Source organism: Caretta caretta, chromosome 7, assembly GCF_965140235.1.
Source record: "Caretta caretta isolate rCarCar2 chromosome 7, rCarCar1.hap1, whole genome shotgun sequence".
Taxonomy (NCBI): domain Eukaryota; kingdom Metazoa; phylum Chordata; order Testudines; family Cheloniidae; genus Caretta; species Caretta caretta.
Window position 1 is genome coordinate 116,340,203 of NC_134212.1, and position 12,658 is coordinate 116,352,860.

Genomic DNA, 12,658 nt, shown 5'->3' on the forward strand with positions numbered 1-12,658 from the left:
GTCCGTCCATTATTTACATCTGTTTGCAAGCTATTCTGAAACAAAAGTATTTATACCTCGGTTTATGGACATTATTTTCATGTGGTTTAACTATTCCTCTGTTAAGGCTTTTGTCATTCTGTTGATGGGTATTAGTTCAGGTATGAGTCATGGGGATAAAGCACAACTGATTCATTCTTTGCTGCTCTCAGACAGGTCACACTCATCGGAACAATAATGCATTGTGCTTTGTATTGTTCTAGGGAATAGTTGCCTAACTGGATAATGTCTGAGAAGTAAACGTGTAACGGACATAAATTACAGATAGGTTGTGTGGTGGCAGACAGTGATAGCAGCAGCTGAGACCAAGCTGACAATTCCATGTATAATCAAAGCTTTTTAACTTAGTACCCACTGCTTAAGAACCTTGTTATAATAATCACTGCTTTTGTATTTTTTAAAAAGGGAAAACAATATTTATCTGTGGTTCTTTAGCCAGTTGCATTTTCCTACAGTCATTTCAGCAATATAGGGAGACTAGATTTCTTGAAAAGATGGTGCATGGAAGAGGAGAGTAAATGAGGAAATCATCCCCTTCCATCGCTACCTCAACCCCAAAGCAAGGGCCAGATGAAATGGGTGTCCTTATGTAACCCACTGGCCAGTGTGTGCTATGTCTTGTCATCTGTGTCCAATCCACAAAGGGTATGAGTCTGTTTGACATGGGCAGTGGGTGAACCCCCACTTCGGGGAGGCTAATCCATCAGCCCCGCCCTTTCCACCCGAGGCCCTGCCCCCCACCTTCCAGAGCCTCGAACACCCCTTCCCTCCCCTGCAGCCTAAGCCCCAAACTGCCCCTCTCCCCCTGGGGACAGAGGAGCCCTTGCCAGCCTGCCCCAGTTGTGCCAGCCTGCCCGACCCTTGGGCCACGCCAGCCAGCCCAAGACACCCCGGGCCGCACCGGCTGGCCCAACCCTCACCACACTGGCCAGCTTAACACCCACCGGCCAGCCCAAGCTGCCCCAGCCCCAGAGCGCTGTGCAGGCAGGCAGCATGGCACCCAGCACCTCCAACCCCAGGGCACCAGCCAGCCCAAGAAGGCGGCCTCGGGGCGGAGTGTGGATGGGGCCACACCTGGTTGTTTGGAGAGGTTCAGCCACCCCCAGCCTATGATACACGCCACCCAAGCTGTTAGATTTTGTGGACTGAGGGTGCTGGTGTAACCCACTAGTGAGGGGGTGGGATAGGTTCCTTGGCTGCTTCAGCTCCAGTTGTCGCGCTGTGTGTTTTGTGCTCTGGAGGTGCCTTGGTTCCGTCTCTGCTTCCAAGTGCTGGTTGTTACACTTGCTCTCTGGCCACCCTGTTGAGCTAATGCTGTTGTCAGCACCAGCCTCTGTGAAGGGGAAAAGAAGGAGCCGAGATCAAGGCATGGAGGTGAGCCCATACAGTGTCTTTTCTAAGGACGGCACAGCGACCAGACACTTGGAGCTCTGTGAAGGCCTTCCCAAAACCCAATATCAGACCACACTCCCACTTTGGGGAAGTGATCCATTTATATGTATAGGGCTAAATTTGCTGAAGTGCACAGGTCACCTCACATCCACTTGGAGTTTGATAGCAGTGAATTCGGCCCTGAGAGGGTAACTCTTATGGGAATTGAGTGCCAGGGTTGTCTTCGTGTGCCCAGGGTGATGAATGTATTAGAACTAGATTAATAGATAACCCAGCTTGCTTATATGAAATCCTCATTATAAGCAAAATATTAAAAGGTGATGGAGTTTATGGAAGGAAATACCTTCGTGTTGCTATAAGGTTGGCTGCCCTAAATTGGCTGTGATTATAAAGAAGTGCATGCTAACACATGATCTATTCACAAAGTGAAAAAAGCAATAACTGCTTTGACACTAACGAGTTATAAAATATTTCACCTGGCAGCCACCATCACAAGTGGGTCTCAATTTTTCTGCTGGCAATATGAAGCTAAGTCAAGATTTTATTATCTCCAGCTTTATGTAAGTGTGGGAGGGAGAAAAGAGAGACACAGCAGTCTCCCTCTATACGTTATAAATAAGTTTAACAATGTAACAGTTAAGGAGATTGTCAGTGTTGGAGCTGTTGTCAGCAAAGGAGCTATTGTGCAAGCAATAAACTCATAATACATGGCACTTCTATGCACACGTTTCTGCTTTGCTATTGCTGTCTTTGCTGCAGTCACAATTGGAATTGAACATCTCTAATTTCTTCAGCTCTTGATTCTCCTGTCACTTACACCAGAGTAAATCAAGAGTAACTTTATAAAGTCATTGACACACTGGTATAAATCGGTGCAAAAGGGTGGAGGAGAATTAGCCTGGTATTTCCCCCCCATCACGCTCTCAGATGTTGGTCAATGAAACCTTAATCACACTGTTTCCAACTCTGAGATATTTTTCCCCACAATTTATTTCAAATGATCATATTTTTGTTCTGTTTTGGTTTGATTATGTGCAATTAACTCATTCTAGAATCTATGGGATGGATTCCAAAGGGTGACAGGTTTGTTTGTTTCCATACATTTTTAAAAAAATGCATTTTGCTTAATTGTTTTATTAATGAACTGGTCTAATTTCTCTGTCTGAGCAGAATGCAATACCAAAGGGAAACAAGCAGAATAACTGGGGAGAAATAAATCAAATCCTTTCAGTTTGATAATTAAAGACAAGGGTTCTCACCTTGGAGGCTGTGATTCCTCAATGGGTACCAGGGGTTGCTATCACCTTTCCTTTCTCATATTGCTAAATGGGCTATGGGTCCCAGCCAGATCCTAGTCAGATGCGTGGGACCCTGGGTGATAGGGAAAAGGAGTTGCAGTACGGGAATCCCTGATCTGAGGCATTACTGTAACACAGAAAAGGAAAACTTTTTTTGTTTGTTTTTGTTTTTAAAATATATTATTTTCCCCTTGGTTGTAATCTGGCAAAGGAGCCCTATTCTAGATCTGGTAGACAAAGGATTAACTTCATGTTCTAATCACTGCAGATCTAAACTCACTCAGGTGGAAATGTTTGGGTTAAATAAAGCCCTATAAAAATGGCTCACGTAACAGGCAGCCCTCTATAGTGAATTAACAGGGAAGTTGGGCTCTTTTTGTTTGTTAGTTAAAACCTGTGAGGTTAGTTTCTCTGCTTTCTTTAAGCCTCTTAAACTCACGCTCTTAGCTTGTCTCCCAGCTGGTTTTGCTTAAACTATTAAAAGTTTTCTTGATAAGAACCCCCTGTACCATCTGACCGTCCCATCCCTATTTTTTATTTCTGCGTAGGCACAGAAGTCAGGCCAGTTCATGGATATTCCAGGATTTGAGAGAGCTTTGATTGGTCTCTATTTAATACCAGCTCTATTTCTATCTACTTTCAAGATTCTGTATTTAATAGAGCTTCTAATACAAATGTAAGCTGGACAGTGCGGCTATGTTATTGTTTTTGTGCTGTCAGTAGGTCAAGTGCTTTGCAACCACAGAAGCCTCTTCTCTAAGGAAGACCCCAACATGTTGGAGTTCAAAGACCTCTGATGCCTCAGATGAAGTATTGTATTTCAGACACATTTAGGGAAATCTTTACTGAAAGCCTTTCTGGGCAGTGGTGGTGGGGCGGGGAGAAGAAATCTGAATAGAGAAGAGGTAGTTCTGAGCAGAAAGGATGGTCTGGAAAAAAGAAATTAGCGGGAGAAAGTAACAAAAATATGGGGGTGGTAAAAAGGGAAGCACAGGAATCATTGAGGTAGAAGGAGGAGGAAATAGGATCAGAGATGTAAACAGAGGTAGATTGGTGTACGGGTCTTGTAAGGTGAGGATTTACACACTTCAGTCTCTATGCCTATAAAAAATCATGTCTTTACATTTGTGCTGGCTTTCTGTTAGAGCTGGTTGGGAATTTTTCAATGAAGCGCTTTTCTTTGGAAATGCTGGTTTGTTGAGTAAAACACTAAAAATGGCACTCCCTGTGTGGCCTTTGAGTGTGTCCCCCAGCTTGAAACGGGCCTTGTTTAAAAGAAAAATGGTGATGGTTAGCAGGCAAAATAGTTCAAGCCTCCTCAGTTTCACCTGACTGTTCTCTTTAATCATCCGGAGTGTGAGTAGGTGACTGTGCTGGAACAAAGGCTGCCGTGAGTTGGAGGCATTCGGTGAGCAAGTCCAGCTTTGCCCAGCAATTAAACTGAAACCAAAGTACAGGTCACTAGGATACAGTTGGTCATAATTCAAACAAATATAGGCTTCACACTCATCTAATCAAAGATGTTCCCTCATGATAACAGCAACATTAGGCTTTGTGTGCACTATACCTGTATAGTTAAAGCAGTGCAAACCTTTAGCATGGATGCTCTTATTAGTATGAAGGTGCTTTGTACTGGGATAGTATTCCCATATGGGAAGGGGAATACAGCACCTTTAGATGATATATCATTATAGCTGTGCCCACATTACGGGATGTAGCAGAATAACTATACTGGTAAAAAGTAACACCTAACGATATAATTACAACACTACAAACAGTGTGTGTGTAGAGCAGGCTTTAGAAGGGAGATCGCACAAGTGCCTGGGAGAGCTAGGTAATCCAATGGAAAATCATTCCCTACAGCTTCTGTTGGCCATGTGCCATAAGATGCGAGGGAAACCTGTTACCCAAACGGAAGGACCCAATATCCGTTTCGCTCTGAGTCACTGGCTTTACATAACTGTGCTGCAGGTAAAACACTCTCTGGCTAAAACTAATATTCAGTTTTATTTTTTTTTAAATTCTAACAAGTTTATTCAATATCTCACTGCATAGTTTTAGTCAGTCCCATAATGCGTGTTTCCACAGCAACAAATAGAGTAATACCATTTCCTGTGCACCCTGCCTGTGCATTCCTGTGCAATCCTTTGGCTTATTGTTTACAAACTGTCTGTAACAGGAAAGCTAGGGGAACTTAACTTTTAAAGCAATGTTCTGATACCCCAGGATATAAAATTCAGCTAGGGAGATTTCTCTGCGGCATTTTGCACAGCTGGAGATACCCTGAGCTGCTTTTCTTTTGTGCTTAGATAGGTACATACATTAGTAGTAAATCCTGCCTCTGCTCCACTGATGTAAGGAGTTCCATTGCAGTGGAACTGGTGTGTTTCTACAAAGCTAGAAAGGGAAAGTATGCAAAGGAGGGTGCCTCCCTTTGTGGCTTTCTCTTTGTTGCCATGAGGGTTGGAGATAAGGAAAGAGAAAGACAGCGGCAGTTAGGGTGCAGATTGCACAGAGGTTCTTATAGCCTTTCCTGCCCCTCTGAACTCATCACCCAACCAATACTGGAACAGAGGACTTGGCCAGTATGATGTCTTTTCCTGTCCTGGAACTCTTTCCTGCCTGGACAGGTGGTGGTGCTGCTGGCTATAGGGTGTCCATCCACAACAACCTCCCAGATTCCACCCCCACCCCACACAGACACACACACACACACACACACAGAGCTTTCCCTTTGGGCAGGTGTGACTGAGTGAGCACAAATTCAAACTGAGACATTGGAAAACCCTGGCAGAGTCGTGCCTGTCTGTAGGGAGGAGGGAGTATGGTACAGTCAGTCTCTGGAAAGAACAGAGAAGTGGGAGTTAGCATTCATGAGGTCTGTTTCCAGCCCTGCCCTTCAATGCCTGCTTGAGCTTGTTGACTGAACCACTTTACAGTCAATTAACTAACTGAAGCCCACTGCCTGCCCCCTGCTCCCACAAGCAGATAAATCTTGTTCTGCTCTTGTATAGATGGGGAAACCAATACCCAATCAGTTGCAAAGTCAGGAATATGGCCAGGAATCTGAAATCTTACGGCAGTTTTGCCAGTCACTTCAATGGGACCGGGATTTCACCCCAGTATTCTTGGCTCTTACTCCCATGCTGTAACCACTAGTCACACTGCCTCTAACGGCCACATCAAACTGTCCTCCAGACTGAGAGTCACTTTGGACTATGTAACGGAGGGGCTGAAGAGGACACCTGCACCTGATTTGAAGTCAGTCTGATAACACATATAAGAATAATATTCTGGTTTTACTGTATTAACCTGTCTGCTGACCTGATTATTAAAATCCTGTCTGGACGATGGTGCAGCTCATATCAAGGAGGGTTTAATTAAAGCAAAAGCTACATGAAAAGCACAGTCAACTAACCAGAGATATGCCAGGGTGACCATTTTAGATGCAAGTAAGTGTCTGTTTGACCTGAGGTGAAAAAAACTGAAACGTGCTCAGCATCAATAGGTTGCACATGTCGGCAAGAGTTAAGCATTATCCACCCTCTTCCAAGTAAACTTTAAGTACTTAGTTCAAGCAAACACCTACTTTCAAGTAGCTGCAAAGGAGAAACAACCTGTTTTGTTTCATTACACGACATAACCAGAGTCCAGAAAAACACAGACCTTCAGTTTATATTCAGGTTCATGCCTTTATTTTCCCCGGAGGTTGTACCCTTTAACTCTCAGGTTCAAAAGAACTGAATCTCACAGCCCAATTCAGGAAGTTGAGTTTCAGCTGATTTCTTGTCCAATTCCAGTGTTGCCAACCCCCGCCATTCAAAAATCATGAGATTTTTTTGGAAAGAATATATTCTTTTTGGTTTTCCTCTTTTCTTTAGGATTCATGTTTTCAGTTTGTTTCTCCACAACAATGGGGGTTAGATTTTTGTTTTTAAATGAAAGCTGAACTTCTTTCATAATCACATGGCTGCAAGAGAAGGTGCTTTAGGAAAACGACTACATTTTGCAAGACTTAAGGCGGGGGGGGGGGGGGGGGGGGCTAGAATGGCAACCTGGGGTACTACAGATGGCCTTAAGCCATATACTCAAAATCTGGATTTCAAGCATGCACAAGCTCTGGATGTTTGGATCTGGCTTGGCCCGTTACTTGACAGTGGCAAAGTAAGCCAAAGATCAGCTCTGGATAGTGATTTCGATTTTAAATGTCTCTAAAGTTTGGGTCGTTCTGAGGCATGGCTTAGTGTGAGCCCATCTCCGATGGAAACCATGATTTAGCCTAGATTCTTGCAACAATGGGGCCAACTTCACTCAAAACCAGGCCGCGGTTTGCAAACCTTTTGGCAAATCCCAGAATGACTTTAGATAATCCTCAGACTCAGCAGCAGAGAGTCCAGCACTGCTGGGGGTTGAGGGAAGAGGATCAAAGCCACCTTTACTCCTCTCCTGATACCGGGAACAGCCAAAAGCTGCCCAGACTTGCACTGGTTGGAAACAGTCATGAAGAGACAGTTCTGCCCATCAGGGATCAATAGGGATATCATAATCCAGCCTCACCCCCTCTTGCCTCCTTCATTTGCAGCCTGGAATGCCCACTACCTCCCCTCAGTTGCCCACTGGGCCCAGCGAAAAGAGAGCCTGCAGGGGCTACTGTAAAGACTGAATAGCTATCTTTAGACCAGCCGAGGCCCCTGATGGTACGAAGTGGCCTGTTCAGAGTCCCAGATCTGGCCCTGAGTGCGTAGTGAACACAGAACCCGATGGGTTCAGAACAAGAATTCAGCCCATCTCAGTGATGTACTGCCATTACTTTAGCAAGCCTCTTCCACAACAATGTTCTATGTGCTCTCTGCGGAAGGGTGAAGAACTGCGGGATATGTCCCTGCAATGAAATCAACTAAACTACCTCTTCAGTGTAGTGGCAGAGATTTAAATAGGGGCTCCAGGAGCTCCCACCAGCACATATCTAGCCACAACACACATTGAGTGACACACGTTTCTTCCGACCACCACCCCTGCCCAATAACTTTTAAGACTCCCATTTCATTTACGTATTCTGGTGTGCTGGCTGGGGTGGAGAAGAGGGATGGGGCTGGCAAAATGGTGCAGTAATGAGCCTGCTGGACGTCTTCCCAAAATCATCTTCAGGTAATCCTTTTTTTAATGAAGAATAAATTCACATGAGTCTTTCTCTCCTGTAGATGAGATGAGCAGAACTAGCCAAGATGATCAGCACATAATTCTTGTGCTTCATGTCTATCCATGTACAGGATATATACAATGAGCAGCCTGTTACCATGGGAAAGAATACAGTGTAACTAGTTTGCATTATTGTAAATATAGCTTATCTGCCTGAAAACTCTTATCAATGTTCCGGGAGTAGGCTATTTATACTCTGACCTATCCTTAAAGTATATTGTTACTCAGCCACCTTCCAGTTTGTAAACAAAATACAACCATAAAACATTCTCAGCACTAATGTCATTTATATATCCTCAGGGAGAACATGAATATCAATTGGTATTTTTATTGGCTCGTTATTTAAAGATCAGTTGAAGGCCTCACGGCAGACTGAGAAAAGCTCTGCTTGGAAACAGGCTTGCGAAAGTATATTTGCTCCATTGCTTATCCCGTTGGGTTGTTGTTTTTTTTTAGAGTAGGTGGCATTTGTTTAAAAATGGGCCCTCTCAGCTGGATCTTCAGCTGGGGTAAATGGATGAAGCTCCATTGAAGTCAATGGAGAAGCTCCCATTTACACCAGGTGAGGATCTGATTCTATATTTCTAAGTTCTCCTGTTTATTTCTCTCACCTGAAGTCAGAATCCTTAGCCATCAGAGCTGGATTACGATTTCACAACCTAAGGATTTAGGGGCTAGAATCACTCCCAGGTCCAGAGAAGCAGAAGCTGGCATAAATCCTTGATGAAGGCAGAGGAAGATCATAGAATCATAGAATATCAGGGTTGGAAGGGACCCCAGGAGGTCATCTAGTCCAACCCCCTGCTCAAAGTAGGACAAATCCCCAATTAAATCATCCCAGCCAGGGCTTTGTCAAGCCTGACCTTAAAAACCTCAAAGGAAGGAGATTCCACCACCTCCCTAGGTAACCCATTCAAGTGCTTCACCACCCTCCTAGTGAAAAAGTTTTTTCCTAATATCCAACCTTAAATCTCCCCCACTGCAACTTGAGACCATTACTCCTCATTCTGTCATCTGATACCACTGAGAACAGTCTAGATCCATCCTCTTTGGAGCCCCCTTTCAGATCATTGAAAGCAGCTATCAAATCCCGCCTCAAGATCTATCAGTTGCAGCAACCAAAGATGCTGACAGCCCACCTCCCAAGAGGGAAACCGAGGCAGCTACTGTGGCCTCCAAAGTAAATGATCTGGGAGGTGGGAATATGTTGAATCTGTGTATCTTCAGTAGAACTTCCCCTGGAGTGAGTTCTGTAGATTTCCCACTGAACCTTAGGCCTGCCCTGTTCTGGTTCTGTGGTAAAGCTGGTGACTCCTCTGGTCTGTATGTTGTTAAATAGTAATTCTTATTAAAAATTCCTTATACAGAAAAGGAGAGTGGGGGGGGGGGGGGCTTAATGGAGAATATGAGTGTGGTTTCTTTAAATATGAACCAGGATGAATTTTCGCCCCTTTTCTGTTTGTGAATTATCCCGATACAGAGATTGACTTGCATGAATTTGTTTGCTGTTAAAATTTTCCAATGGGTGGTTGATGTAATGGATTTCACTCTACAGATTGCTCAACAACGCCCTGTCTCACCTATTACTTTGAGCATTTGTTGGACACATTGTGTGATTGGTCACCTAAGTCACATGGTATTGTCGTGGTGGCCATTGCTGCTGGTCCTTTCAGTTTTTTATAAATAAGTTTTTACCCTCCATAGTTAAGGAGAAAAGCTTGCCAATGTGACTCCTGAAGGCTCAGAAACTTGAAGGGCAATAAGAAGAACCCCAGATTAATGACTGATAAAAATCTTGTGATTCTGAAGACACTTTTTTTGGTGCGGAAAGGCTCACGCCTGATCTTTGAACAGTTGTCTTTGGCAGTACTATTCATGAACACATCTTGAAACCTGTATGAACCCTTAATAGTCACAATTTTGATATATTCTATGTACACTTATTCTAATGAATAGAATAGATCACTTCTGAGCCTGTGTATGTATGTGTCGCTTTTTTGCCACTGTGTTTTCTCTTAGGGATAGAACTTTCGTATTTCTTATAAATTATGTCTATAATTGTATCTCTATTCCCATGGTTGAGGGGCATGTTATTTTGGGAGTTCCTGTTCTTAGATCCCTGATGACCTAGAATGGCTGGTGTAAACATCTATATATGCCAGCATGGTAATTGTTCAGACTGCAATGTTCATGACAATATTTGTATGCATGTAACTCTTACTGGAAGCAGAACATTGACCATGAACAAAATATGACTTTTGGATTATAATAAAGGCGATGGTACATGGCCAGCTCTGCAACTGTGTAAATTTGTGTAACTCCGTTGAAGTCATTGGAGCTATATTGATTTACACCAGCTGAGAGTCTGGCCCATAGTATAAAGGCACTGATTAAAATAGCCGTGCAAAGCCAGGGATTATCCAACCAGATAGTTCACACCGCACAAAGCCTATGGCACAGCCAAGCCAAGAACATTGTATGGCTAGAGTAAGTCCCCTGAGAAAAATGTGGCCTTTGCAATTAAGCTGAAAATACACTTTTAAAGGATATAAATATCACGCTGGCTGCCTTGCGTCTTGCTCTAGCCAACTTGACAGTTAAAGAGTTTCATGTGAGAAAACTAAAGTGTAACTCAGAAACCAGATTATTACTGTGTAAAACTTTCCATTTAACCAAGAATCAGATTGCAAGTCGCCCCCAGCTTATCACACAGAGTTTTCTCTTCTCCAGGGCCAAAAAAACTCCTACACAAATTTCAGATCACCCAATCAGCATTCCACCAAATTAACTCTTGAATCCATTGACGTTGGACTGGGGGGAGTGAATGATGACCGATGGGGGCAATTAGGAAGTTGCTTCTATTTACAAACAAGGAAGATGGATTTTCGTGGTGCAGGAGCTGCATCATGGTATTGTATCTTTAGTAAGCATCCTGCCGACTTATTCATAGTGCATACCGAGCTCAAAAAGAAGCCTGAGGTTGCAGCATGAAGATTTTTGACACCATTATGATTCAGAGAATCACATTACCCTTCCAAACGCTTAAAGAACACATCAATAAAACATGAAGAGCCTACATAATTAATGACTTAACACTATCAATCTCTGATCACGTTTTTATTAATACATTCATTGGGACTCTGGGCTGATAGCTAGATGGTTCTTTGGCATTTGATTGGCATGTGTAATCTCTGTAGCCCTGGTACCTTTTGAACTTTTGATTTAAATATTAATTACTGGGGTGGGGGAGAGGAACAAACAAATGTTTCTTCACGTCAGTAAAGCTGTTACTATGCCTCTCCAGCACCCGAGTCACTCTAGGATATAAAATAGGCATAAAATGCACATTCCCTGATGTGAGCACAGGTTCAGCCTCTCAAGTGGCCAATGACTATGACCTACATAGTCCTCTTCCTACTTGAAAAAAGAAAAGGAGTACTTGTGGCACCTTAGAGACTAACCAATTTATTTGAGCATAAGCTTTCGTGAGCTACAGCTCACTTCATCGGATGCTTGAAAGTGTGTGGAAGGTGGGGGGGGGGGGGGGTTGCCTCAAAAATGTGTGGCTCCTGGACAGATTCTCATCCTGCACTGAATCCTAGGGTGGTAGAAAATGCGATACAAATCATGCACTGCAAACCTAGGAGAGCTGGGACAGAACCTTGATCTGCACAAACATAAGCTTCCACTGTTTGATCCGAAAGAGTTCTCCCTTAGATTTTTGTATGTAATATTAGCTATCTTAAAAGAACATATTAAGATTGTAAACTCAGCCACTCAAAAGTTCAGAAATGCCAGAATTAAGATTGTCCATGCAACCTTTGTCGGGATCCTTGTGTGTATGTAATATAATGCAGTCTTAATTACATGATCACCTACTATTTGTTCCCCACAGGTCCCCTCCCCTGCTTCATTCAGTACACAGGATGGGCAATGTTGACTTAACGAGCTACTCAATATTTTGTTTTCTCTTCATTGTTCAGTGTGTGATCTGATGCCTTGTTTACCACATGCTATTCAAACACTGCTTTGAAGACAGCAATATTAATTTCCTCATAGGCTTCTCTATGGTGGTCATCACTATAGGACCTACGGGCTTCACAAACATTAATGTTCACAATACCCCTGTGACAAGAAGGAGTGGTATTATTCCCATTTTACATATGGGGAACTGAGGCACAGAGAGATTAAGATAAAAAGTTTCCACTAATGTTGGATGCCCAAGTTGAGCGATCTAGGACTTGAATTTTCATAATACTTAAAGTGCTACATAATGTTTTATGTTCAAAGCATAGCTCCTACTGACTTCAGTTGCAGCTGTGAGTGCTCAGCACATCTGCAGGTTAGATCCCAGAATATCAAGCTGGGAACCCATAAAATGAGGAGAACACAAATTAGCGGCCACCTGTGAAAAGTTTGGTGTAAGTGGCTTGCCCAGCATCATATAGAACTCTGTGGCAGAGGCAGGGATAGAATCCAGTTCTCCAGGGCAGCATTCAATTTCCTTAACCATGAGAGTGAACCCTGCCTCATTCACTACACACCTTCCAACTTCTGCAACAAATGAGGCAGGGTCCTAGAGACAATGGCCTCTTTTATTACACAGCCTAGCCAGTCCAAGTCTCCTTGCCCAGCTTGTCCCAGTTCCAGGTTCTCTTCCCTTATCTAATCCTAGTCTCATCAGACTCCTTGTCCCAATCTACTCCTTCCCCCCCCCCCCCCCCGACCCC